Raw genomic sequence first — 26,868 nt, forward strand, 5'->3', positions numbered from 1 at the left:
AGAGTTCCTCTGTAGGATCAGGCTGAAGCTATGCTCTACAGGTCTTTGAGATTATACTCTTGTTTGGCTTTCTTCTCTTCCCTCTCCTGCTTCCCTTTCATATAAACATATGAGCAATGTGTGAGGTTTACAGTGAGCAAGTCTTTTATGCCTAAAACAGCCGTGTGTATATTTGGTGGTATATCTGGGAAATGAAACAACAGAGAAAAGGTAGAGATTGTTAAAGGAACAATTGTGTCACTGGGCATAAGATTGAAAAATTAAGCTGGACTGAGTTTTGCAGCATCATTAACACTAAACTAAGTAGATTCAGTTACTCTCCAGGTAATGGGAAGTCAGTGAAGGCTTTTTAAGAATAGGAGTGATGTGATAAGTTCTATATTTTATAGCAAAATTGTTGGAACCATGAAAGATAGCATGCAAGTTTTTATTGGAGTCCAAAGAAAAAATGATGAGGAATTGAGCTGAGTTAGAGAATAAAGAGGAGTGGATGAATGAGAGAGAAATTTTAGAGATACAATTTACAAGACAAGTTTACCATTTACATGTGAGAAAGGGCAGGGGGAAGAGTTAGAAATGACTTCAAAATCCTTCGTTTTTAAATTTAGGTTGCTTATTTATTGATATATGGAAGGAAGAATGAGGAACAAGTTTTGACAAGAAAGATATTGAGTTCAACTTTGCATTTTTGAGATACATATTGAATAACCATGTGAAGATAAATAAAACCTGTAAAAGGGAGTCTGTGATTAGAGTTTAGAGATTGGTAAAATTTTATAAAATGAGAAAAGATGAAAGCTGAGGGAAAAATCCTGGGTAAAAACAACATGTAAGGAGTAGAAGCAAGAGTTGAGCAAAATAGACATAGACAAGAGGAAATAGAACTAGATAAGAGGAGACTACGGTAGTATCATAAAAACAAATGAGAAAAGGATGAAAAATATAAGGTTGTTGCTATAAAATGTTGCAATAAGGATTGAAAATGTGCTGTTCTGCATGGCAATTAGAATGTCATTGATAACTTTTCTTCATACAGCTTTAAGAGAGACTTAAAAGTAAAACTAGAGACTGCTCTTTGAAGAATTTGGACTGTGAAGAGTGAGACAATGTCAAGAAATGATCTTTTTTCAAGAATGGGGATAACTAAGCATGATTAGTTATGGAAGTTAGGAGAATAAGAAGAGGCCAAAAGGGCCTCCCTGGTGGCGCAGTGGTTGAGAGTCCGCCTGCCGATGCAGGGGATACGGGTTCGTGCCCCGGTCTGGGAGGATCCCATATGCCGCGGAGCGGCTGGGCCCGTGAGCCATGGCTGCTGAGCCTGTGCGTCCGGAGCCTGTGCTCCGCAACGGGAGAGGCCACAACAGTGAGAGGCCCGCGTACAGCAAAAAAAAAAAAAAAGAAGAGGCCAATGGAAAGGTGGAGGTTGAATAAATGAAACATTTGATTAGAAAACATTTTGAAAAAGGTATGGCACTGAAATTGAATTTATGTGAGCTAACACATAAATGTTGCTCTAGAGGAGTTCATCAGCTGATTCTGAAATCCACATGTAAATTCAAGAGACCAAAAATAACAAAGCAATCTTGAAATGGAAGAAAAAAGTTGTAGAACTCAGTTCTAAAACTTATTTACAAAGCTACAGTAATCAAAAGGTGTGGTACTATCATAGACATATACATCAATGAAACAGAAATGAGGGTCCAGAAACTAACACTTACAACTTACATCTGTGGTCAATTGATTCTAACAAAGATGCCAAGGCAATTCAATGGGGAAGGAGTAGTCTTTTCAATCAGTAGTGGTGGGACAACTAGATATCAAGATGCAAAATATTGAATCTGGATGCTTAATTCACATCATACACAAAATTTAACACAAAATGGGTCAAAGACCTAAATGTAAGAGTCAAAATTATAAAGTTTGTAGAAGAAAACACATGTATAAATCTTTGTGACTTTGGATTATACAATGATTTTTTTTAGCTATGAGATGAAAAGCACAAGCAAAAAAATGAAAAAGTGATTAACTGAATAGCATCAAAATTTTAGATTTTTGTGCTTCAAAATGACATCATCAAAATATTGAAAGGAGAAAATATTTGCAAATCCTGTTTTCAATGAAACCTGTATTCAGAATATATGAAACTCATTAACAAAAAAGGAATGGAAAATATTCATAAAGATGCAGGAACATCTAATAAGTACATTAAAGATGTTCAGCATTATTAATCATCACAGGAATGCCAATCAAAGTCACAGTGAGATACCACTTCACAACTCACTATAATAGCTGTAGAAAAAAAAAACTGACAGTAAAAATTTGGTGAGGATGTGAAGAAATTGAAACTCTCAAACATTGCTGGTGGGAATGTTAACTGGTGCAGCTACATTGGAAAACAGTGTGGCAGTTCCTCAAAATGTTATATATAGAGTTACCATATGATCTACAAATCCACTCTTAAATATTTACTCATAAGAAACACATGTCTACATCAAAATTTGTACACAGATGTTCACAGGAGCATTATGCATAATAGCCCAAAAGGGGAAACAACCCAAATTTCCAACAACTGCTGAAGGAATAAACAAAATGTGGCATATCTCTTCAGTGGAATGTTATTAGGCAATGAAAAGGAATGGCGTACTGATAACTGCTACTATTGAATGAACCTGAAAACAGTATGCTAAGTAAAGAAAGCCAGTCATTAAAGACCATAGAGGGGGCTTCCCTGGTGGTGTAGTGGTTGAGAGTCTGCCTGCCAATGCAGGGGACACGGGTTCATGCCCCATTCTGGGAAGATCCCACATGCCGCGGAGTGGCTAGGCCCATGAGCCATGGCTGCTAAGCCTGAGCGTCCGGAGCCTGTGCTCCGCAACAGGAGAGGCCACAACAGTGAGAGGCCCACGTACCGCAAAAAAAAAAAAAAAAAAAAAAAGACCGTAGAGGGCATGATCCCATTTATATGAAATGTCTAGACTAGACAATTCTATAAAGACAAAAAGCAGATTAGTGGTTGTCTGGGGTTGGCGGTGGGGAGGTTGAATAAGGGCAAATGGGAAGTGAATGCTAATGGACATAGATTTCTTTTTGAGGTAATGGAAATATCCTAAAATTAGATTATAGTGATGATTGCATAACTCAGTAAATAAACTAAAAAACCATTGAACTTTAAATGAGTGGATATTATGGTATAATTTTATCTCATTAAGCTGTTTAGAAGGAGTCCACTCTATTGCTGCTTATCACAGAAAATGTGCTGCTTAGTTTCTAGTAGAAAGGCTTTTATTATTTTGGAATTTTTCCAAAGGCTACTCTCAGTTTGGGCCATATAGTGAAGGAATTTAATACTACTGTTTAGGAAGATTGACTAAACTGTGGATCTGGGTTGTTGCTGGACTGCTCTACAACTCTACTTTCACCCTCAGAAGAATGAAACAAAAGCAATGGAACCAAATAATTTTTAGGATGAAAACTCCATATTGCCTATCATGTGTTTACAGTTTGTTGACTTGATGTTCGTTATTGATTGGATTTTCTTTTGTACTTGAATTTTATCTCTGCTTCTACTCTGAGATTATGAATGAAAACTAGTATTTTTCAACTTCACTCTTAAAAGTAAATTGACCTGCAAAGATTTAAGTTTCACAACTGAGGTCAGTGCATTGATCAATCTGGCTTGGAGTGCTAGACAATAGAAAACATAGATGATAAGGTTGTGTCAATCTCATTCATGCTATTTTGATTTACTTTAGGGGCTAAATTAATATTTTTTGACAGGACAGTAAATTCTCACTTTTAATTATAAACTAAGAAAACAGGATTATGTTGGATAGTCTTTTTTTAGTCTATTATAATGCATGTACTTCTAAACACAAATAATTTAAAAAATTATTTTAAACAGGATTTAGACCTGCTCAGAGCTTAAATTTCATGGCACTCAGATTCTTAAAACAGGACCACTATCCTAGGTGTTATGGACTAAATGTTTTTGTACCCCCCCAAATTCACATGTTGAAATCCTAACCCCCAATGTGATGGTATTGGGAGGTGGGGCTTTGTGGGGAGTAAGGGCATGAGAGTGGAGCCCTCATGAATGGGATAAGTTCCTTATGAAAGAGACCCCAGAAAGCTTTCTAGTTCTCTTTTGCCCATGTGAGGATACAAGGAGAAGTCAGCAGTCTGCAATCCACAACGGGGTTCTCACCAGAACCTGACCATACTGACAACTTGATCTTGGACCTCCAGTCTCCATAACTGTGAGAAACAAATTTATGTTATTTATAAGCTACCTAGTCTATGGTACATAGACAACCTGTTATAGCAGCCTGAACTGACTAGGATACTAGTCAATTCACTTGTACAAAAATTTTAAAAACCGTTTATAGTTTGTACAAATATACACCAAAGGCATCTACTTAAGATCAGATAACATACAAAAACCTTTGTTTCTAAATGGGTATTGTACTATTTGTTCATTTAGTGCAAAAGCTTGTTAATAGAAGTGTGTTTTGATCCAACTGCATTTGAATTTTCCCAGAATGTGAAAACCTTTGTTATAAGATGCTTAGGAAATAAAGCACTCAAAAGCAAAGCTTAGATCTCTGATAAAATTCAGAGTCAAACAAGAGACTCTCTCTACAGTGAGCTGAAGTGTCGAAGTGCCACACCTCAGGGTGAGATTCATTGGAATAACACAGCCTGTGGTAAGTCACAGCCCAGGTCATGAGTTTTTATGCAATCTCTGGACTTGAACTGGCAGTACCCCCAAGCAAACACAAGCTCTCCTTGGAGGAAAGTACCATTATTGTAGTCTTCAAAATATTTCCCAAATAATTTTTCAAATACAGTGTCTAGAATGTAGTAAAAAATATCAGACACACTAGGAAATAAATTCTATGAGTCAAAAAACACAAAACAGAAAACAGTTTAATGAAGGCCCTTGACATAGAATGTAGGTAAATTACAACAAAATTGGAGCCTATTACCCACTCAGCTATAATAAAAATAGAGTGTGTAGAGTTATGGATTCAGGAACATATCTAGGGACAAGTTAGAACACAGAGTACTAATCTTTAAAAGTTTATAACTTCAAAGAACAATAAAAAAATGTTTAAAATTTTTTTTTACATAAAAAGAACGTCAAATAATTTGACCTAAGTAAAAGAGGGGGGCTTCCCTGGTGGCGCAGTGGTTGGGAGTCTGCCTGCCGATGCAGGGGACACGGGTTCATGCCCCGATCCGGGAAGATCCCACATGCCACGGAGCGGCTGGGCCCGTGAGCAATGGCCGTTGAGCCTGCGCGTCCGGAGCCTGTGCCGCACAACGGGAGAGGCCACAACAGTGAGAGACCCGCGTACCTCAAAAAAAAAAAAAAAAAAAAAAGAGGGACAGAAAACTTTCTACCTTTTCCTCATTTAATTAGATCCTTTTGTTGTGGAGAGAAGAATTATGCCTCGCTTTCGGATTCTATCATTATGAATGAATGGACTGTTGAGGAAAATGTTGCTTTAAATGAAGTAACATTGAGCTTATATTAGTTGTAACCAGTATGTAAATATTTTTTTTATTGATTTTCTTCAAGGATCAGTTGAGATTTTAGGTTAAGCAGGAGTTATAAATAGGATCAAAGTCACAAGGTGATGAAAGTAATAGACAAAGATCCCTGTGAAAAGGTTTAAGAATTCATAGGTGTAATAGAGACAATGAAAAGGATTAACAGTACTTGTATAGGTGGAAATATTTCCTCTCTTTTGGTAGTTTCTAATTTGCTACTGAGGATCATTTTTTATTATTAATACCCACAACTTTGTGTATTAAAAATATTTTATTGGGCCTCCCTGGTGGTGCAGTGGTTGAGAGTCCGCCTGCCGATGCAGGGGATGCGGGTTCGTGTCCCGGTCTGGGGGGATCCCATGTGCCGCGGAGCGGCTGGGCCCGTGAGCCGTGGCCGCTGGGCCTGCGCGTCCGGAGCCTGTGCTCCGCAACGGGAGAGGCCACGGCAGTGAGAGGCCCGCATACCGCAAAAAGAAAAAAAAAAAAAAAAAAAAAAAAAAAAAAAAAAAAAAAATATTTTATTCCTCAAACTTAAGAAAAACTCAATTCACTTTTCCATAGTCAAAGGCATACATAATTGGACATCAGATCAGCAAAAAATTAACAATAGACTACAGGGTTGATGTAGACAAAAGCCAATGTTCTATTTTTTTTAATTCATTCATTTACTTTTTTCATTCATTCTCCTATTCATTCCTGAATTCATTAATTATGGAGTGGTTTTAATGTATCAGAAACTATTCTGGCTTGTAAATCTCTATTGTGGTTAAGTAGAAGGTTGCTAAGAGTTTGTTGACGTATTAAAAATAACTCAAGGACTCCCTACTACAAAGTTCATAAATTGCAACTTTTGGAGAGCCTAATGTTTTATATGGAAAAATTGAGACTTAGAGAGGTTGATTTGCCCCAGATTGTCCAGATAATTCATGGTTGTATTAGTACGAGGTACAAAATGAATTGTAAATATATTAGTAATACTTAAAAAATTAAAGACAACTTTTTTGTCTTCTCTTTTGGGATTTGTCATTACACTTGGCTAAAGAATTGTTGCAGAATAATTTGTACAATAACTTTCAATTGTACTAATCAGCAACAATTTTTCTCTCGTAACCCTAATCAGAGAAACATACTTCTGGATCTCAGTCAATTGTAGTTGCTTGTAAATGGCCTTTGACTGATAAGTATAGCCAGGCAAGTTGTCATCAAGCATGTAGACATAGCCCAAGATAGTTTGAAAAGATACTGGAGCAAGTGATCTGTGGCAGTAGATCAAGACAATTGCTGTATGCCAGTGTTGAACAGAAAAAAAAAAAAAAAAAAAAAGTATCCAAACAGGATATTTTTATCAATTGTTCAAGAACCAATCTGGCTGAAGTCTACTTAAATTTTAAAATCAGATGAAATCAGGACTATTCCACTTTCCTGTTGGTAGATAACTTCTTAAACATTCACACCCTACACTTTTAATAGAAACTGACTGTGTTTTTATTATTTATTCATCCCAGGATGCACTTATAAATATGAAATATCATTATTTGAGTTTGTTATACCGTTAGCTTTAAAATTTTATAAACTAGTGAACAGGTGACAAATTGGATAAGCTAAGGAGGTTTATTGTTGTAAGAAAAGTGTATCAGTAAGAAATACCCTCGGTAAAATAGGAAAACTAAAGACTATGTAAAATTTACCAAGAGCATTTGATTAAAAAATGTATTTTTCAAGCTTTCAAATATTAAATTTGTCTTAATGTCTGAAAAGTGTTTTAAAAAATTCTAAACCAGGAGATTTGTTTCATTTTTGTCTTTGCAAAAATAGTTACCTCACTTTTGTTTTCATATGTTCCCATTTGTAAGGATACACTTCACATGCCTCAAAAAGGAATTTATAATGAGTCATGGCTTTCTGATTGACTAGGTATGGATACTAGATTTTTTCCTTTCTTTTTTCATAAGAAATATTATTTTGATAAACACCTTAGAGGCCCAACAAGTACCCTTTTATTGGGAAAAGCTCTGAAAAAAATGTTACACTGGATTTAGTTTTGATCACCAAGGAATATTGTTCATGGTGACATGGCCATAAAATAAATCTTGGGAAAAAATATAAGAATTGGAAAAAATGCTAACATTAACAAGGACCTTTACATTTTCAATTAATTTAGTAATTGTTAATATTAAGTACCTCTTAAGTGCTAAGCACTGAAAGTCTCTGCAGAAAAAAAAAATAAGTTAAAGCCCTTGCCTTCTAATGTCTTATTGTTAAATGGGGAATGCAGATACGATAACAGGCAATTACAATACAGTGTGCTAAATTTCACAGAAGGCTATCATGAGGGAATGTAGGATGTAGGAGAGGTGCTTAGTTTAGGTTTGGAGGATCAATGAAGCCCTCTCAAGGAGATTATTTCTAAGGTCTGAGGGATGAATAAAAGATAACAAGAAGGTTGAGAACAAGAAGAGTGGTCCCAATGAAGAGGATTTATGTAAAGGCTAGGAATCATAATTATGAATATACAATAGATCTTCCCACTGCTTAGAAAAGATGGTGAGATGCTAGCAAATACAGACAGGAGGCAGAATCATTCCACTCCTATTTTGCATCTGTCCTTGTCATTATGGAAAAGTTATTATCAAACTAGAATGAAAAGAAAAACACCATTAAAAGTGAATTGCAGTCCCAGAAAAAATAGATTATCAAGTCACCCAGACATTTTAAATGAATTCTAACTTGTAGCCATAGATAAATTACATCCCAAAGTTTTGAAAGGGCTTACAGATGTAATCACAGAATGATTTCCAGCAATCTACAGAAATCATGGAGGAAGGGAGTGTTGCCAGGAGATGTGATCTGAGTGAATGTCACACCAATTCTCTCAAAGGTAAAACAGTAGATTCTAGAAACTATTAGATCAGCAGCGTTGATCTTTAATAGCATTCTAGAATGGATTACTCTAACAAGGAATTGTGAGTATTTAGAAACTAATGAAACTACCTGTAGGATCCATCAGTTTTCCATAGGTTGAGTTACCTGGGAGATTTCAGGAGGTTGGGAGGTTGCACTATTTGTATCTAATTAAGGATTTTGATGAAATCATTCAGAATGTCCTCCTTGTGGAGTGGTATATAAATATGTCAGTAGGGATAGGCGGATATGTAGTTGGTTGAACACTGCGTGTAATTAATAATTTGGGGTTAGCTCGCAGGGAAATTACTCAGGCTGTGTTTCATGGCTTTGTCCTTGGCCTTGTTTTGGTCTCATTTTTAAAACTAATCTGATTGAAGAGACAGTCTGGAAGGAGGAAGTTCATATATTGACTGATAGAATTCAAAAATGCCTTAGAACAACACATAAAAATCTGGACTTTGAGATTTAGCAACAGAAATGCAGGTAAAGTTTTGGCTTTGAAAATCAGTTACCTAAGAGCTTTTTAAAGTTCATCTCAAAAGCAATACAAAGCAAAAGGAAACTCTAGGTCCTTTTGTTAACCACAAAATCCAACAGTTGTACCTGCTTAAACAAAAGTGAATTCAAGCTAAGACTGTATTAATAGAGGAACAGTTTCCAAATGAGGGGAGTGGCAATAAGACTGATTTCGAATATTTCAATGAACTTGGACTCTGGTCAGACTCATCTTGAGTATCACATACAGTTACAGATGCAAGATATGGCTATTTCCTCAATGTCCATTCCACCTGCCTTGTTGATACCAGCAGTAAAGTTTGAGTGGACTTGACCTCACTCCAGCTTCAAGGGTAGGCAATATCCAGCGAAGGCCAATAAGGAAAATTCCATCTTCCTTTGCACTGTAATTAGTTTAATTAATCCAAGCCTAAGCTTATCAGTGTGTGGCATTTGCCTGATTTTAAGGATTGGTTCAGGGGTGGCCAATTGATGTAAATCTCAGTGTTTTCTTTTTCCCAGCAGTTAACGGGAAGCAACCTGCCCGTCCTGCTGAATGAGGAATCAGGCAGCACTGATTGCTGCTGTCAGGCATCCAACAACTATGAGGGAAGTCATCAGTCTGAGGAGAAAGTTCACAAACACAGAGATAAAGGCAGAGAAGAGCAAAGCAATGGAAAATGGACTCAGAGCTCTGACCAAACTACGCCTAAATTGCCCTGAGGCTGGAGTTTTTAGTTATTCTTTAAGCCAGATTGAGCTGTTGTATTTTGTTTGTTTGTTTTTTAGTCACCTTTAACTGAAATCATTCTAACAAATCCAAGGGCAAAATTCTAAGATTATTGTCAGAACAGAGGAAGGCCATGCCATACGAAGAAAGTTTAGAAGAACTCGAGAAGAGGGAAACTTAAGTCACATGTGTTGTTTAGAAGCATCTGCCCCATGGAAGGGAGAGTGGATCGTTGTTTCTGTTCGAGAATACAAGGCTAGGACTATTGCTACAGAGTTGTGGAAAGGCAAATTTTGACTCAATATAAGACACTGAGAATTACTCTTTCAAAGAACGTTTCTAATTTTTAGAGGCATTTCATTGTAGAAAGAGCTGTTTGCCAATTATTGGAAGTGCTAAAGCAAAGAATAATGAACCATCTGTAAGTTGTATTCAGTTCCAGGATTTGATGGTATTTTGCCATCCTTCATTATTTATATGAAGATAAGGTAGTTGCTGGATTAAGAGAGCTTGATTCCTGCCTTGGCTTCTCTATATGACCTGATCTATGTTTTCTCTGGGTCTGCATCCTCATCCAAAGAGTGAATAGGTTAGAATACATGGTTTCTAAAACTCTTTCCAGCTCTAAAACTTTTTGCCACCCAAGGAAAATTACTGGAAGTGTGGCAGCAAGATTCTTGACCTGCTACCTCTCAAGGTAATAGTCAAATCTAAAAATGGGAAATTAGAATATCACTTTCCCATTAATCACATCACTTCTCAAAGTTAGAATGAGGAATTGTCTTGGGAAATACCACCTAGATCTAATTCCTGAAGATATTATGAGCATATTTCAGAAATGGAATCTTCTATTGAGTGAATGATCAAAAATTCAATCAATTAACAAGAAGTTATTGAGCACTTACACCCCCAGGCCTGTGCTAGGGACAATGATAGAGAAAATCTTACCTGTCTGGCTTTGTCTAAGACGCAAAGTAAATCATAAGTTTTCAGTGCAGTACATTTTCTGTTATCTAGAGGCCACATAATAAATACCTCCCTTAGCTTTTGCTCTTAGTACTGAATCCAGGATACTGCTAAGATTTTTAATACAGAAAGAAAAAGAGAAGAGAAATTATCACTTTAAGTGCTTATTAGATTCTTTTGAGAGTTCCAGAAAGATCCTTTAAATAAAGACTATAAATTTGTTTTATATTACATACTCATGTGTAATAACATACTGAAATTATATTAAACAATAGATAAATGTTTTTATACTAACTTATTTAAATGTATGCTTTTTAGGAAACATAAATCAGCACAGAGAGGGTCTATAAATATCCTAGGTGTCTGTCTATAAATTCCTGCTATGTATTCATTACTGAGCAGGTGCAATGAAATCTGTATAAAATATAGTTCCTGCCTCTTAGGAATGGATAATTGGAGGAACGAAAATGGTTGAATGAGCTTTTGAATAAGTTTGGTGGACATGTGCTCATCTATGTGGTACAGGCCATGGGTGTCACAGGAGCACAGAGGAGAGGGAAACAAGGGATGCAAATAGGAAGCTAACATGGTGATAGTGGGTCTTAGCTGGGCCTTGAAGGACAGGCTGAAATTTAAGAGGCAGAAGTGGTGAAGAATGCTCCTTAAGTGAGAAAAAAGAGTTATAAAGGCTCAGAAAACATAGATTTTCGTATGGTTATGAGGATACTGACCTTATTAGACAGAAAGGAGATCTCACGCATCTGTCACGAAAGCAGGCAACCCACCTTGGACATGCGGATGGCAGGCAGGATGCATCAGCAGTCTTCCCTCCCAGAGGGAAGGGGAGATTTCCAGTTATAAGGGGAATTACCTCAGGTTGGCTCATTAGTTACCAGGGAAACCAGCAGAGGGGCACGGCCCTCCTAGCTCCTCAGGCTAAGTGACTTCATGGGGTGGAGGTCTTCCCTTTGTTAAACTATCATTCTGATCTAAAGACTAAAACAATCATTGGCTGGGACCCGGGGACAAGTATGTAGGCATTAACTGATTAGGCCCTAGGGGAGAGGTCAGTCCTGTGAGTGGGGTGTAGGTATAGGTTGGGCCGGGGATGTACCGAGAGAAAGTAAAAAGCCATCTTGGGTGGTCTGATCACACACTGGTGTTAATATTAATTTAAATAGCCATAGACCATCATTCTAGAAGAACTAAACTAATGCTTCCTTTTATAAGAATGAGATGGAAAAATGAAAGAAATTATTTGTTATTGATCATAGCAAACTATCCAGAAGGTAAATATGCATAAAAGTTTGCATAAGATCACTTACTTTTTAAATATTCTTCTCATCTTTTAATCTTGGGTGACATGTGCAGACAGCTCTAGCTTTCCTCTTCTGGTTTGTCTTGCCACCGGAAACATTGGACACCAGGGTACAGTTTGTTCTCTCTATATTATATGTTGTATGTTATGGATGTGGTTTTGGACTACGTACATGATTAATAATTTAAAACTCAATATGCTGAGAAATGCAGAATTTATTATGGGAATCCAATAAGAAAGTGAAGATGTTATGTCTATTACTTATTTCTGCAATCAATTGTGCTGATAGGTGCACAGTTACTTTGGGGAGAATAAAACTACTGGGATAGATCTTGAGAGGAAAACAGTAACAGCTGAAAATTTAAAAAAAAAACATTGGATATAGGTTCATTTGGTTTTATTTTGTTTAAATTTTTAGGATATATAGTTGGATTTCTAAATGATATTGAGAGTTAATTATATTGTGAAATAGAAAAAATGTGGTTGGAAGTGGGCTTAGATTGCCATCCCTTTTGAAAGGAATAGAGGCAGAGTAGTGTGCAGGGATGCAAATAGGTTGGAGGTTTGCAGGTAGAAGGGTGAGGATGGTCTATTTTTATGGATTCTTACTGTTCAGGAAACAAGAGGCAAGATTATCACCCATGCAGGATGAAGTAGGTGATATTTCAGGTTTGTGGAGGGAGGAAAGTCAATGAAATCATTATCTTGAACTGGTAGAGAGAACTGATTAGTAAAATGTAGAACTACTAGACAGTGCTGAGGTTTGCCTTCATTTAAAGTAAGCCCGACTACATATTTGCTTCAGGTTCAGCTTCACAGGCTTGTAAGCGTAGGTGAAGAACTAGATTCAACTGGGATTAGAATTGTGTCACGCAAGAAAGACTGAGAATGAAAGGGGCAAGGAAATAGAGGGTGTATTCAGGGGAGCAATTGTAATAATAATGCATGGAATCCCAGCAAATAAGAAGAAAGTAGGGCAGTGGTGTGGTAGAAAAATTGTGGGAGTGGAGGTCCTAGAACTTTGAAATGGAAAGATGAGAGGTAGTGATTACACTGTGGGACATTTGAAACAGATTGGGAATATGGGGCAGTTACTGGTAATGACAAAATCTAGTGGGCACTCAAAGAGGTGCATGGTAGAGGGGATGGCATCAAGGAACTGTGAGGCCTTGGTACTGAATGGATCTTTCCCATATCTATTGCAATCACCAAGACTGATAACAGGACTAATAATGCAAGGGAAAAAACAAACAAACAGTGAGCTAGGAGTTAAAATCTTCACTGAATGAGTGGCAGTGACTTGAAAGACAGAAGATAATGGCACCAAGTGATGGGAGGCAATATGACACAGTTATTAAGAGAATGGACTCTGGAGGCCAACTGCCAGTGTTCAAATCCTGGCTCTAACATTTTCTAGCTGTTTGACTGTGGACAGCTAACTTAACATCCCAGTTACCTCAAATGCATCTGTAAAATAAGGAAAGCAACATATACATAACTCACAGCTTTGTTGTAAGGATTAAATCAGATCAACGCCTGGCAAAGAGTAATCAATATATAAGTGCTATTAGCTTGTGGAATAAACTGTGAGGTGGGATTTTCAGAGTGTGTGTGTGTGCGTGTGTGTGTGTGTGTGTGTGTGTGTAAGCGTGTAAGCATGTTTTTTATCAGGGATCATCCAGGAATGAGCAATAAAGAGCAAGGCCCAGCAAGACATGAGGTGTTGGAGAGAAAAGAGATGCCACTTGAGAAAGCTTCAGAGGAAGCTGTGACCTTAGGGAGGGTCAAGTTTCAGTGAGAGTGCAGAAGTGTGGATGCTCAGCAGAGGCTGCAGATACAGAGCTTAGCTGATAACAGACTCATTTCTGGAAGGCACTAGCCAAGGATTTAGGGAGGAGAGGAAGACTGGGTCAGATTTTAGGGAATGTACAGAACCAGATAGGGACAAGTGTCCTTATAATGATAAATAACTTGTGAGATTTGGGCTGGTTCTGCTGAGTCAGGTAAACTGATAAGGTGAGGTATGAGGCTGACGGTCCTGATTATACTCCCTCTGGTGACCAGTCTCCCCCAGTTGCTCAGAAGATGGTATGTGAAAGTCCTACAGAAGCCTGGCAGAGCTCCTCTGTAGCCAATGTGTAGGCTAGAGGAGTCATCACCAGGCAGAGAGGCAGAATAATTCCAGGTGAGTGATGAGAAGTTCATTCATTGGTGCCGAAACTCAATCCTAACAGCTAATTCAGGTCCCCAAGACTAGATCAAAACACCATTATACATTTTCTTTTTTTTTTTTTTAAGATGTTGGGGGTAGGAGTTTATTAATTAATTAATTTATTTTTGCTGTGTTGGGTCTTCGTTTCTGTGCGAGGGCTTTCTCTAGTTGTGGCAAGTGGGGGCCACTCTTCATCAAGGTGTGCAGGCCTCTCACTATCGCGGCCTCTCTTGTTGCGGAGCACAGGCTCCAGACGCACAGGCTCAGTAGTTGTGGCTCATGGGCCTAGTTGCTCCACGGCATGTGGGATCCTCCCAGACCAGGGCTCGAACCCATGTCCCCTGCATTAGCAGGCAGATTCTCAACCACTGTGCCACCAGGGAAGCCCACCATTATACATTTTCAAAGCACCTGTATTTCTTCTTCAAGGCACATAATATTAATTATATACTTAATTGTATGTTTATTTACTTAATGCCTGTTTCCCCTCACAGAATGGGCAGGAAGTGTGCCTCTTCTATTCCCTGTTGGAGCTTCAAAGCTTTGTATGTGTGGTAGGCACTATATCTGTATCTAATCCGTATCTCTGCATCTATATCTATGCCTCTCTTTACATCTCTATCTACAGCATCTGTCTTTGTGAGAGGGTTATATTAGAGGTTAAGTTGCCAAAATAGATTTATTGGCAATGATCATATCTAATTTCAAAGTTTCACTCCCTAACCTGGCTGCCTCTGTGTTCACTTATCCACGGTGAATCAAGGTTGTGTTTGGAAGAACAGTACAATGAGTAATGGAGGTCTGGTCTCCAGCTGTCCTGAGAGCTTTACTAGCAGCATCTTTCTAGACTTTCCTCAAGGGAAAAAAATGGGGACTTGACCTAAGGAATGAAACAGTTTTTGAACTGTTTCAACTTGATTAGCAGCATGTGATGAGCCTAGAAAGAATAAGAGTTCACTTGAGACGTCCTTCTCATAGCCTAAATTAATGGACAAAGAGGTCTTATTTTTATGTTACCTGGAATTGTTCAGTGAGTATTTCATGTAAGTACTTTTTTTTTTTTTTTTTTTGGTTCCCCAACTAGATCATCACTCCCTAGTGACAAGAAGGAGTGTCACTCAGGCTAGAGACAGCTAAGCCTCATTTGGCCAAAGCCAGTGGTTTCTTATTATATGACGTGAGCTATGTTTGGGCAAGTCAGAGTGGTGTCATGTAATCCTACATGAAAAAGACCATCTTGTGGTCAGGGCACTGTGGTTAATGGGTGAGGAAACAAGGTTACAGAACATTGCCACCTTTGTAATGGGGTCTTCTGGAATTAATGAGGCTGTGTTCTCAGGGCAAATGGGATGAGAACAGACACTAGATCATTTACTGCTGCATCCTCCATAGTACATAATACTGTCGACAGTGGCTATGGGGTACACGTTAATAATTATTTTTCTCAGTGAGTGGAAATACTGTATTTTTTCACTGTCACATTCTCAGCTGCTCTAGCGTTACTCTTTTGTACGTGTCATAGCACCCTCAGTTGAAACTGACAGTTTTCTAGAGTTGAGGATGCTATTAGGAGACTTTGCTGAAACAAGGCAGCTTGTAGTTTGTTCCCTGGGCTTCTTTCACTACCTGTAATTGAATTAACAAACAGTTTAACAGAAATGTCTGCATTCAAATTGAAGAAAAGGAAAAGAGAAGGCCCAGGTAGGGATTTCATGGAAAAGCTATAGTGCTTTGCAAATAGCTGGAGTCCAGTGAAATTGAAGCACTGACCCAGGATGGACCAAGCTAGAACAGGTAATATCACAGATTCAGAAAATAACGGCAGGAAAATGAATAAAAAGAGATGGTAGGAGGAACAGGTGTTGGAGCATAAAAAATTAAGGGAACTTGGGATCAGCTAGATCTGAAACAATTTGCACATTTGGCCTTGTGTTCTGTTCTTCTCATCCTAGCTTTGTCTGTTTATTTGGCTGAAATCTGTGTCCCAACACAGCTATTTTAGGTGGGTTTGAAAGTGCGATCATAGAAACTCTGTACATAGAGGCTTGGTTTAAATCCACTCAGCTCACTCCGTCTTACCCCTCTAATCCTGTCACTTCTCCAGCTGACAAGCCATATTGGCAGAGGCTGAGAAGGAAGGCTAACTTGTTCTTGGCCTTTTTTCCTACAAGCACATTCTATGCGCACAAACAGCACATGAACACAATTGCGAAATGCTCATGCGGAGTTTTAAGATCTGGTACTTAAATGGCAGCATCCAAAAACATGCTATGTTGTCTTAGTAAGACTCTTGAATAAATTGTTGTGTTCTGTTCTCTATGATGACTTTCTTGACTCTCATTCCTCAAGGATGATGAGCCTCCAGTCTCCCTGCCACTCTCCCCTCACAGCCTGAGCCATCTTTTCAAAATTGTGAATCACATGGTAGAACTTTCCTGCCTAAAATCGTGTAATGACTTCTTATGCTTCCTGGAATAAAGCCCATATCCTTAGTTTCCAAGGTACTGAATACACTTGCCTCCAACCTCCTCTCTTACTGTTTCATGAAAAGCCATTTCCCGCCAAAGAACCTGTGCACTGACTTGTCCCTGCCTCGAATGCTCATCTTCCACTGATTATTTTTTGAACTTATTGATATTTCTAATTACTTCAATAATACACATGATTGCTTTTTAAATACATTTAAAAAATAAATTTATTTATTTATTTTTGGCTGTGTTGGGTCTTCGTTTCTGTGCGAGGGCTTTCTCCAGTTGCGGCGAGCGGGGGCCACTCTTCATCGCGGTGTGCAGGCCTCTCACTGTCGCAGCCTCTCCCGTCGCGGGGCACAGGCTCCAGATGCGCAGGCTCAGTAGTTGTGGCTCACGGGCCCAGTTGCTCCGCGGCATGTGGGGTCCTCCCAGACCAGGGCTCGAACCCGTGTCCCCTGCACCGGCAGGCAGACTCTCAACCACTGCACCACCAGGGAAGCCCCTTAAATATATTTTTAACGTTTGTCTCTCACTAGAATGAAAACTGCATGAGGACAGGAACTTTGTTACATTCATTCATTGCTCTATCTCTAGTACCTAGTACAGCATTTCAGACATAATAGTTAACCTACAAAATATTCACAGAATGAGTGAATACTAGCTTAAAATTCTCAAAGCATCTTCATTGTCATGAAAGTATCACTTTTTTCTTGGACTGTCTTATTACATTTTTTTTCTTGTTACATTTTTTCTTGGACTGTCATTACATTTTTTCTTTACATTCATTTCATTTTTCCTTAGCTTATGATTGCTTATGAAATGCATATTTGCCTTTCTGACTCCACATTTATAATTAAATATGGGCTGCCTAGTGTTGTCCTTCATAACGAGGAATAAGCCTATTTCTAATATTGATTATTCTCTAACATGTATAGTATCCATCAGTCTTCTCCCCAGTATTACCTTGTGACCTGGGACACTGGGCCCAGCTCTGAGCCCTGCACTTAGAGGTCTGCACCCTGCCTCTCTGCTGACCTCATCTATGGGATCAGAGTGCATGAGGTCAAGGGGATGTGCTCACTCACACCTGAGCACTGCTTTCTTTGTGCATATTTTCACTTTTTTTATTATTTAAGTATAGTGGATTTACAATGTGTTAATTTCTTCTGTACAGCAAAGTGACTCAGTTAAACATATATCTACATTCTTTTTTTTAATATTCCTTTCCATTAAGGTTTATCATGGGATACTGAATATAGTCCCCTGTGCTATACAGTATGACATTGTAATCCGTTCTATATATAGTGGCTTACAACTACTAACACCAACCTCTCACTCCAAACTTCCCACCTCTCCCTCCAACCTTCCCCCCTCCACCTCCCACTTGGCAACCACATGTCTGTTCTCTATGTCTGTGAGTCTGTTTCTGTTTTGTAGATAGGCTCATCTGTGTCATAGTTTATTTCTTTTATTTTATTTTTTAACATCGTTATTGGAGTATAATTGCTTTACAATGGTGTGTTAGTTTCTGCTTTATAACAAAGTGAATCAGTTATACATATACATATGTTCCCATATCTCCTCCCTCTTGCATCTCCCTACCTCCCACCCTCCCTTTCCCACCCAACCAGGTGGTCACAAAGCACCGAGCTGATCTCCCTGTGCTATGCGGCTGCTTCCCACTAGTTATCTATTTTACGTTCGGTGGTGTATATATGTCCATGCCACTCTCTCACTTTGTCACAGCTTACCCTTCCCCCTCCCCATATCCACAAGGCCATTCTCTAGTAGGTCTGCGTCTATATTCCCGTCTTACCCCTAGGTTCTTCATGACATTTTCTTTTCCTTAGATTCTGTATATATGTGTTAGCATACGGTATTTGTCTTTCTCTTTCTGACTTACTTCACTCTGTATGACAGACTCTAGGTCCATCCACCTCACTACAAATAACTCAATTTCATTTCTTTTTATGGCTGAGTAATATTCCATTGTACATATGTGCCACATCTTCTTTATGCATTCATCCGATGATGGACACTTAGGTTGTTTCCATCTCCTGGCTATTGTAAATAGAGCTGCAATGAACATTTTGGTACATGACTCATTTTGAATTATGGTTTTCTCAAGGTATATGCCTTGGGTCATATGGTAGTTCTATTTGTAGTTTTTAAAGGGACCTCCATACTTTTCTCCATAGTGGCTATACCAATTCACATTCACACCAGCAGTGAAAGAGTGTTCCCTTTTCTCCACAACCTCTCCAGCATTTATTGTTTCTAGATTTTTTGATGATGGCCATTCTGACTGGTGTGAGATGATATCTCATTGTAGTTTTGATTTGCATTTCTCTAATAAGTAAAGATGTTGAGCATCCTTTCATGTGTTTGTTGGCAGTCTGTATATCTTCTTTGGAGAAATGTCTATTTAGATCTTCTGCCCATTTTTGGATTGGGTTGTTTGGTTTTTTTGTTATTGAGCTGCATAAGCTGCTTGTAAATTTTGGAGATTAATCCTTTGTCAGTTGCTTCATTTGCAAATATTTTCTCCCATTCTGAGGCTAGTCTTTTGGTCTTGTTTATGGTTTACTTTGTTGTGCAAAAGCTTTGAAGTTTCATTAGGTCCCATTTGTTTATTTTTGTTTTTATTTCCTTTTCTCTAGGAGGTGGGTCAAAAAAGGATCTTGCTGTGATTTATGTCATAGAGTGTTCTCCTCTAAGAGTTTGATAGTTTCTGGCCTTACATTTAAGTCTTTAATCCATTTTGAGCTTATTTTTGTGTATGGTGTTATGGAGTGTTCTAATCTCATACTTTTACATGTCCCTGTCCAGTTTTCCCATCACCACTTATTGAAGAGGCTGTCTTTTCTCCACTGTATATTCCTGCCTCCTTTATCAAAGATAAGGTGACCATATGTGCATGGGTTTATCTCTGGGCTTTCTATCCTGTTCCATTGATTTATATTTCTGTTTTTGTGCCAGTACCATACTGTCTTGATTACTGTAGCTTTGTAGTATAGTCTGAAGTCAGGGAGCCTGATTCCTCCAGCTCCATTTTTCGATCTCAAGATTGCTTTGGCTATTCAGGGTCTTTTGTTTTTCCATACAAATTGTGAAATATTTTGTTCTAGTTCTGTGAAAAATACCAGTGGTAGTTTGATAGGTATTGCATTGAATCTGTAGATTGCTTTCGGTAGTAGAGTCATTTTCACAATGTTGATTCTTCCAATCCAAGAACATGGTATATCTCTCCATCTATTTGTATCATCCTTAATTTCTTTCATCACTGTCTTATAATTTTCTGCATACAGGTCTTTTGTCTCCTTAGGTAGGTTTATTCCTAGATATATTATTCTTTTTGTTGCAATGGTAAATGGGAATGTTTTCTTAATTTCACTTTCAGATTTTTCATCATTAGTGTATAGGAATGCCAGAGATTTCTGTGCATTAATTTTGTATCCTGCTACTTTACCAAATTCGTTGATTAGCTCTTGTAGTTTTCTGGTAACATCTTTAGGATTTTCTATGTATAGTATCATGTCATCTGCAAACAGAGACAGCTTTACTTCTTCTTTTCTGATGGATTCCTTTTATTTACTTTTCTTCTCTGATTGCTGTGGCTAAAACTTCCAAAACTCTTTTGAATAAGAGTGGTGATGGGGCTTCCCTGGTGGCATAGTGGTTGAGAGTCAACCTGCCAATGCAGGGGACACGGGTTCATGTCCCGGACCAGGAAGATCCCACATGTCGCAAAGTGGCTGGGCCCGTGAGCCATGGCTGCTGAGCCGGCGTGTCCGGAGCCTGTGCTCCAGAACAGGAGAGGCCACAATAGTGAGAGGCCCGCAAGGCACAAAAAAAAAAAAAAAAAAAAAAAAAAAAAGGAGTGGTGAGAGTGGGCAACCTTGTCTTTTTCCTGATCTTAGTGGAAATGGTTTCAGTTTTTCAACATTGAGGACAATGTTGGCTGTGGGTTTGTCATATATGGCCTTTATTATGTTGAGGAAAGTTCCCTCTATGCCTACTTTCTGCAGGGTTTTTAATCATAAATGAGTGTTGAATTTTGTCGAAAGCTTTCTCTGCATCTATTGAGATGATCATATGGGTTTTCTCCTTCAATTTGTTAATAAAGTGTATCACGTTGAGTGATTTGCATATATTGAAGAATCCTTGCATTCCTGGAATAAACCCCACTTGATCATGATGTATGATCCTGTTAATGTGCTGTTGGATTCTGTTTGCTAGTATTTTGTTGAGGATTTTTGCATCTATGTTCATCAGTGATATTGGCCTGTAGTTTTCTTTCTTTGTGACATCCTTGTCTGGTTTTGGTATCAGGTTGATGGTGGCCTCGTAGATGAGTTTGGGAGTGTTCCTCCTCCTGCTATATTTTAGAAGCGTTTGAGAAGGATAGGTGTTATCTCCTTTCCAAATGTTTGATAGAATTTGACTGTGAATCCATCTGGTCCTGGGCTTTTGTTTGTTGGAAGATTTTTTATCACAGTTTCAATTTCAGTGCTTGTAATTGGTCTGTTCATATTTGCTATTTCTTCCTGATTCAGTCTTGGCAGGTTGTGCATTTCTAAGAATTTGTCCATTTCTTCCCGGTTGTCCATTTTATTGGCATAGAGTTGCTTCTAGTAATCTCTCAAGTTCTTTTGTATTTCTGCAGTGTCAGTTGTTACTTCTCCTTTTTCATTTCTAATTCTATTGATTTGAGTCTTCTCCCTTTTTTTCTTGATGAGTCTGGCTAATGGTTTATCAATTTTGTTTATCTTCTCAAAGAACCAGCTTTTAGTTTTATTGATCTTTGCTATCATTTCCTTCATTTTTTTTCATTTATTTCTGATCTGATCTTTATGATTTCTTTCCTTCTGCTAACTTTGGGTTTTTTTTTTTTGTTCTTCTTTCTCTAATTGCTTTAGGTGCAAGGATAGGTCTTTTATTCGAGATGTTTCCTGTTTCTTAAGGTAGGATTGTATTGCTATAAAATTCCCTCTTAGAACTGCTTTTGCTGCATCCCATAGGTTTTGGTTCGTCATGTCTTCATTGTCATTTGTTTCTACGTACTTTTTGATTCCTTCAGAGATCACTTCATGATTAAGTAGTGTATTGTTTAGCCTCCATGTGTTTGTATTTTTTACAGATCTTTTCCTGTAATTAATATCTAGTCTCATAGCGTTGTGGTCGGAAAAGATACTTAATACAATTTCAATTTTCTTAACTTTACCAAGGCTTGATTTGTAACCCAAGTTGTGATCTATCCTGGAGAATGATCCATGAGCACTTGAGAAAAATGTGTATTGTGTTGTTTTTGGATGGAATGTCCTATAAATATCAATTAAGTCCATCTTGTTTAATGTATCATTTAAAGCTTGTGTTTCCTTATTTATTTTCATTTTGGATGATCTGTCCATTGGTGAAAGTGGGGTGTTAAAGTCCCCTACTATGAATGTGTTACTGTCGATTTCCCCTTTTATGGCTGTTAGTATTTGCCTTATGTATTGAGGTGCTCCTATGTTGGGTGCATAAATATTTACAATTGTTATATCTTCTTCTTGGATCGATCCCTTGATCATTATGTAGTGTCGTTCTTTGTCTCTTCTAATAGTCTTTATTTTAAAGTCTTTTGTGTCTGATATGAGAATTGCTACTCCAGCTTTCTTTTGGTTTCCATTTGCATGGAATATCTTTTTCCATCCCCTTACTTTCAGTGTGTATGTGTCTCTAGATCTGAAGTGGGTCTCTTGTAGCCAGCATATATATGGGTCTTGTTTTTGTATTCATTCAGCCAATTTGTGTCTTTTGGTGAGAGCATTTAATCCATTTACATTTAAGGTAATTATTGATATGTATGTTCCTATTCCCATTTTCTTAATTGTTTGTGTTTGTTATTGTAGGTCTTTTCCTTCTGTTGTGTTTCCTGCCTAGAGAAGTTCCTTTAGCATTTGTTGTAAAGATGGTTTGGTGATGCCGAACTCTCTCAACTTTTGCTTTTTTGTAAAGGTTTTAATTTCTCCATCAAATATGAATGAGATCTTTGCTGGGTAGCATAATCTTTGTTGTAGGTTTTTCTTCTTCATCACTTTAAATATGTCCTGGCACTCCCTTCTGGCTTGCAGAGTTTCTGCTGAAAGTTCAGCTGTTAACCTTATGGGGATTCCCTTGTGTGTTATTTGTTATTTTTCCCTTGCTGCTTTTAATATGTTTTCTTTGTATTTAATTTTTGATAGTTTGTTTAATATGTGTCTTTGCGTGTTTCTCCTTGGATTTATCCTGTATGGGGCTTTCTGTGATTCTTGGAGTTGATTAAATGTTTCCTTTCCCATTTTAGGGAAGTTTTCAACTATAATGTCTTCAAATATTTTCTCAGTCCCTTTCGTTTTCTCTTCTTCTTCTGGGACCCCTATAATTCGAATATTGGTGCATTTAATGTTGTCCCAGAGGTCTCTGAGAGTTTCCTTAGTTCTTTTCATTCTTTTTTCTTTCTTCTGCTCTGCAGTAGTTATTTCCACTATTTTATCTTCCAGGTCTCTTATCCGTTCTTCTGCCTCAGTTATTTTGCTATTGATCCCATCTAGAGTATTTTTAATTTCATTTATTGTGTTGTTCATCATTGCTTGTTTCATCTTACTTCTTCTAGGTCCTTGTTAAATGTTTCTTGCATTTTCTCTATTCTATTTCCAAGATTTTGGATCATTTTTACTATCATTATTCTGAATTCTTTTTCAGGTAGACTGCCTATTTCCTCTTCATTTGTTAGGTCTGGTGGGTTTTTATCCTGCTCCTTCATCTGCTGTATGTTTTCCTGTCTTCTCATTTTGCTTATCTTACTGTGTTTGGGGTCTCCTGTTTGCAGGCTGCAGGTTCATAGTTCCCATTGTTTTGGGTGTCTGTCCCCAGTGGCTAAAATTGGTTCAGTGGGTTGTGTAGGCTTCCTGGTGGAGGGGACTAGTGCCTGTGTTCTGGTGGATGAGGCTGGATCTTGTCTTTCTGGTGGGCAGATCCACGTCTGGTGGTGTGTTTTGGGTTGTCTGTGGCCTTATTATGATTTTAGGCAGCCTCTCTACTAATGGGTGGTGTTGTGTTCCTGTCTTGCTAGTTGTTTGGCATAGGGTGTCCAGCAATGTAGCTTGCTGCTCATTGAGTGCAGCTGGGTGCTGTTGTTGAGGTGGAGATCTCTGGGGGATTTTTCCACTTGATTTTATGTGGAGCTGGGAGGTCTCTTGTGGACCAGTGTCCTGAAGTTGGCTCTCCCAACTCAGAGACAGAGCACTGACTCCTGGCTGCAGCACCAAGAGGCTTTCATCCACACGGTTCAGAATAAAAGTGAGAAGAAGAAAGAAAGAAAAGAAAAGAAAGAAAGAAAGGAAGGAAGGAAGGAAGGAAGAAAGGATAAAATAAAGTTATTAAAATAAAAAATAATTATTAAGAAAAAATAAAAAAAACAAAATTGACGGATAGAACCCTAAGACAAATGGTGAAAGCAAATCTATACAGACAAAATCTCACACAGAAGCATACACATACACACTCACAAAAAGAGGAAAAGGGGAGAAAATAATAAATCTTGCTCTCAAAGTCCACGTCCTCAACTTGGGATGATTTGTTGTCTATTCAAGTGTTTCACAGATGCAGGGTACATCAAGTTGATTGTGGAGCTTTAATCCACTGCTTCTGAGGCTGCTGGGAGAGATTTCCCTTTCTCTTCTTTGTTTGCACAGCTCCCGGGGCTCAGCTTTGGATTTGGTCCTGCCTCTGGGTGTAGGTCACCTGAGGGCATCTGTTCTTAGCTCAGACATGATGGGGTTAAAGGAGTAGCTGCTTCAGGGGCTCTGGTTCACTCAGGCCAGGGCGAGGGAGGGGTACAGATGCGGGGCAAGCCTGCGGAGGCAGAGGCCAGTGTGACGTTGCACCAGCATGAGGTGCGCCGTGCGCTCTACCTGGGAAGATGTCCCTGGATCCCGGGACCCTGGCAGTGGCAGGCTGCACAGGCTTCCCGGAAGGGGAGGTGTGGATAGTGACCTGTGCTTGCACACAGGCTTCATGGTGGCTACAGCAGCCTTAGCGTCTCACGCCCTTCTCTGTGGTCTGTGCTGATAGCCGCTGCTCGCGCCCGTCTCTGGAGCTCCTTTAAGCAGTGCTCTTAATCCCCTCTCCTCGCGCACTAAGAAATAAAGAGGGAAGAAAAAGTCTCTTGCCTCTTCGGCTGGTCCAGACTTTTCCCCGGACTCCCTCCCAACTAGCCGTGGTGCACTAACCCCCTGCAGTCTGTGTTCACGCCGCCAACCCCAGTCCTCTCCCTGCGATCCGACCGAAGCCCAAGACTCAGCTCCCAGCCCCGCCCGCCCCAACGAGTGAGCAGACAAGCCTCGGGCTGGTGAGTGCTGGTCAGCACCGATCCTCTGTGCGGGAATCTCTCCACTTTGCCCTCTTCACTCCGTTGCTGCGCTCTCCTCCGCGGCTCCAAAGCTTCCCCCATCCGCCACCCACAGTCTCTGCCCGTGAAAGGGCTTCCTAGTGTGTGGAAACCTTTCCTCTTTCATGGCTCCCTCCCACTGGTGCAGGTCCCATCCTTATTCTTTTGTCTTTGTTTATTCTTTTTTCTTTTGCCCTACCCAGGTACATGGGGAGTTTCTTGCTTTTTGGGAGTTCTGAGGTCTTCTGCCAGTGTTCAGCAGGTGTTCTGTAGGAGTTGTTCCATGTGTAGATGTATTTCTGGTGTATCTGTAGGTGAAGTCTGCTTTCAAGGGAAAAAACCCTAGGAAGAAATCCATTCAGGCTCAAAAGAGGGAATTGAGAGGTCAGTTCTGGGAGCTGGAAATCCAAGCTCAAGATGCCAGCACGTTTTCTTCTTCTCAGTCCTCTTTCTTTGTCTTTCCAATGGCCACCTTTTTGCTGTGTCCTCACGTAAATGTCCCTTTATGAACATGAGCCCTTAGTATTTCTTTGTATGTCCAAATAACCCCTCATTCAAAGAAATTATTCTGTGTCATAGCTTAGATTCCACATATAAGTGATATCATATGGTATCTGTCTTTCTCTTTCTGACTTACTTCACTTAGTATGATAATCTCTAGGTCCATCCATGTTGCTGCAAATGACATTATTTTGTTCATTTTTATGGCTGAGTAATAGTCCATTGTATATGTACCACATCTTCTTTATCCATTCCTCTATTGATGGACATTTAGGTTGTTTCCATGTGTTGGCCATTGTGAATAGTGCTGCCATGAACATAGGTGTGCATGTATCTTTTTGAATTATAGTTTTGTATGGATATATGCCCAGGAGTGGGATGATATGGTAATTCTATTTTTAATTTTCTGAGGAACTTCCATAATGTTTTACACAGTGGCTGCACCAACTCACCTTCCCACCAAGAGTGTAGGAGGGTTCCCTTTTCTCCACACCCTCTCCAGCACTTGTTATTTGTAGACTTTTTAATGATTGCCATTCTCACCTGTGTGAGGTGGTATCTCATTGTAGTTTTGATTAGCATTTCTCTAATAATTAGCGATGTTGAGCATCTTTTCATGTGCCTGTTGGCCATCTGTATGTCTTCTTTGGAGAAATGTCTACTTAGGCCTTCTGCCCAGTTTTCAATTAGGTTTTTTGTTTGTTGTTGTTCAGTTGCATGAGCTGTTTATATATTTTGGAAATTAAGCCCTTGTCCATTGCATTGTTTGCAAATATTTTCTCCCATTCCATAGGTTGTTTTTTCATTTTGTTTATGGTTTCCTTTGCTGTGAGCACTGCTTTCTTGATCACATTTCACTACATAGGACCCTGGACTTTCATGCTCAAGTTTCCCAAGCCATCTTCCACGTCCCATGAGACCCCTTTCTTCAAGACCTGGTCCAGTGTGCACCACACCCCTTGGCCCTTGAGTAACTGTTGCCATAGGTGTGAATGGAGCTTGAACAAGCAGGCCAGGGTGTGCATATTCCTGTGTGTAGGACTGGAAAGACCAAGAGCTGGAGTTGGATAGAGAAGTGGGTGTACGGCCATCAGTAATCCCAAAATTAGTCAGAGAGACTTGGTCCCTAGTGTAAAGAGGGCCTTGCTTCAGAGATTTATTCCAAGATTTTTGTTGGTTTGTTCTATAAACTTGGAGTTAGAATAAGCAGACTAGTCATAGAAAATTAAGATAATAAACAGACTAATCATGGAAAAATTAAGATAAAAGAAAACTGAAGAAAGTGTGCTGTTAATAAGAGACTCT

General features: G+C 38.9%; 1 long non-coding RNA gene across 2 annotated transcripts in view; it reads right to left on the reverse strand.

The window, feature by feature from the left end:
- The window catches only part of LOC309792447, a 144,911-nt gene that overhangs the window by 101,396 nt on the left and 16,647 nt on the right, over positions 1 to 26,868 (reverse strand). The window contains exon 3 of one of the 2 annotated variants that reach the window (XR_014291718.1): positions 16,873 to 17,151. The exons of the other annotated variant lie outside the window; for it this stretch is intronic. This is a non-coding gene — a long non-coding RNA (uncharacterized lncRNA). Of the gene's footprint in view, positions 1 to 16,872; positions 17,152 to 26,868 lie in introns of those variants that run through there. 2 annotated transcript variants of the gene reach the window in all.

Source organism: Mesoplodon mirus, assembly GCF_964341445.2.
Source record: "Mesoplodon mirus genome assembly, chromosome: 2".
NCBI lineage: Eukaryota > Metazoa > Chordata > Mammalia > Artiodactyla > Ziphiidae > Mesoplodon > Mesoplodon mirus.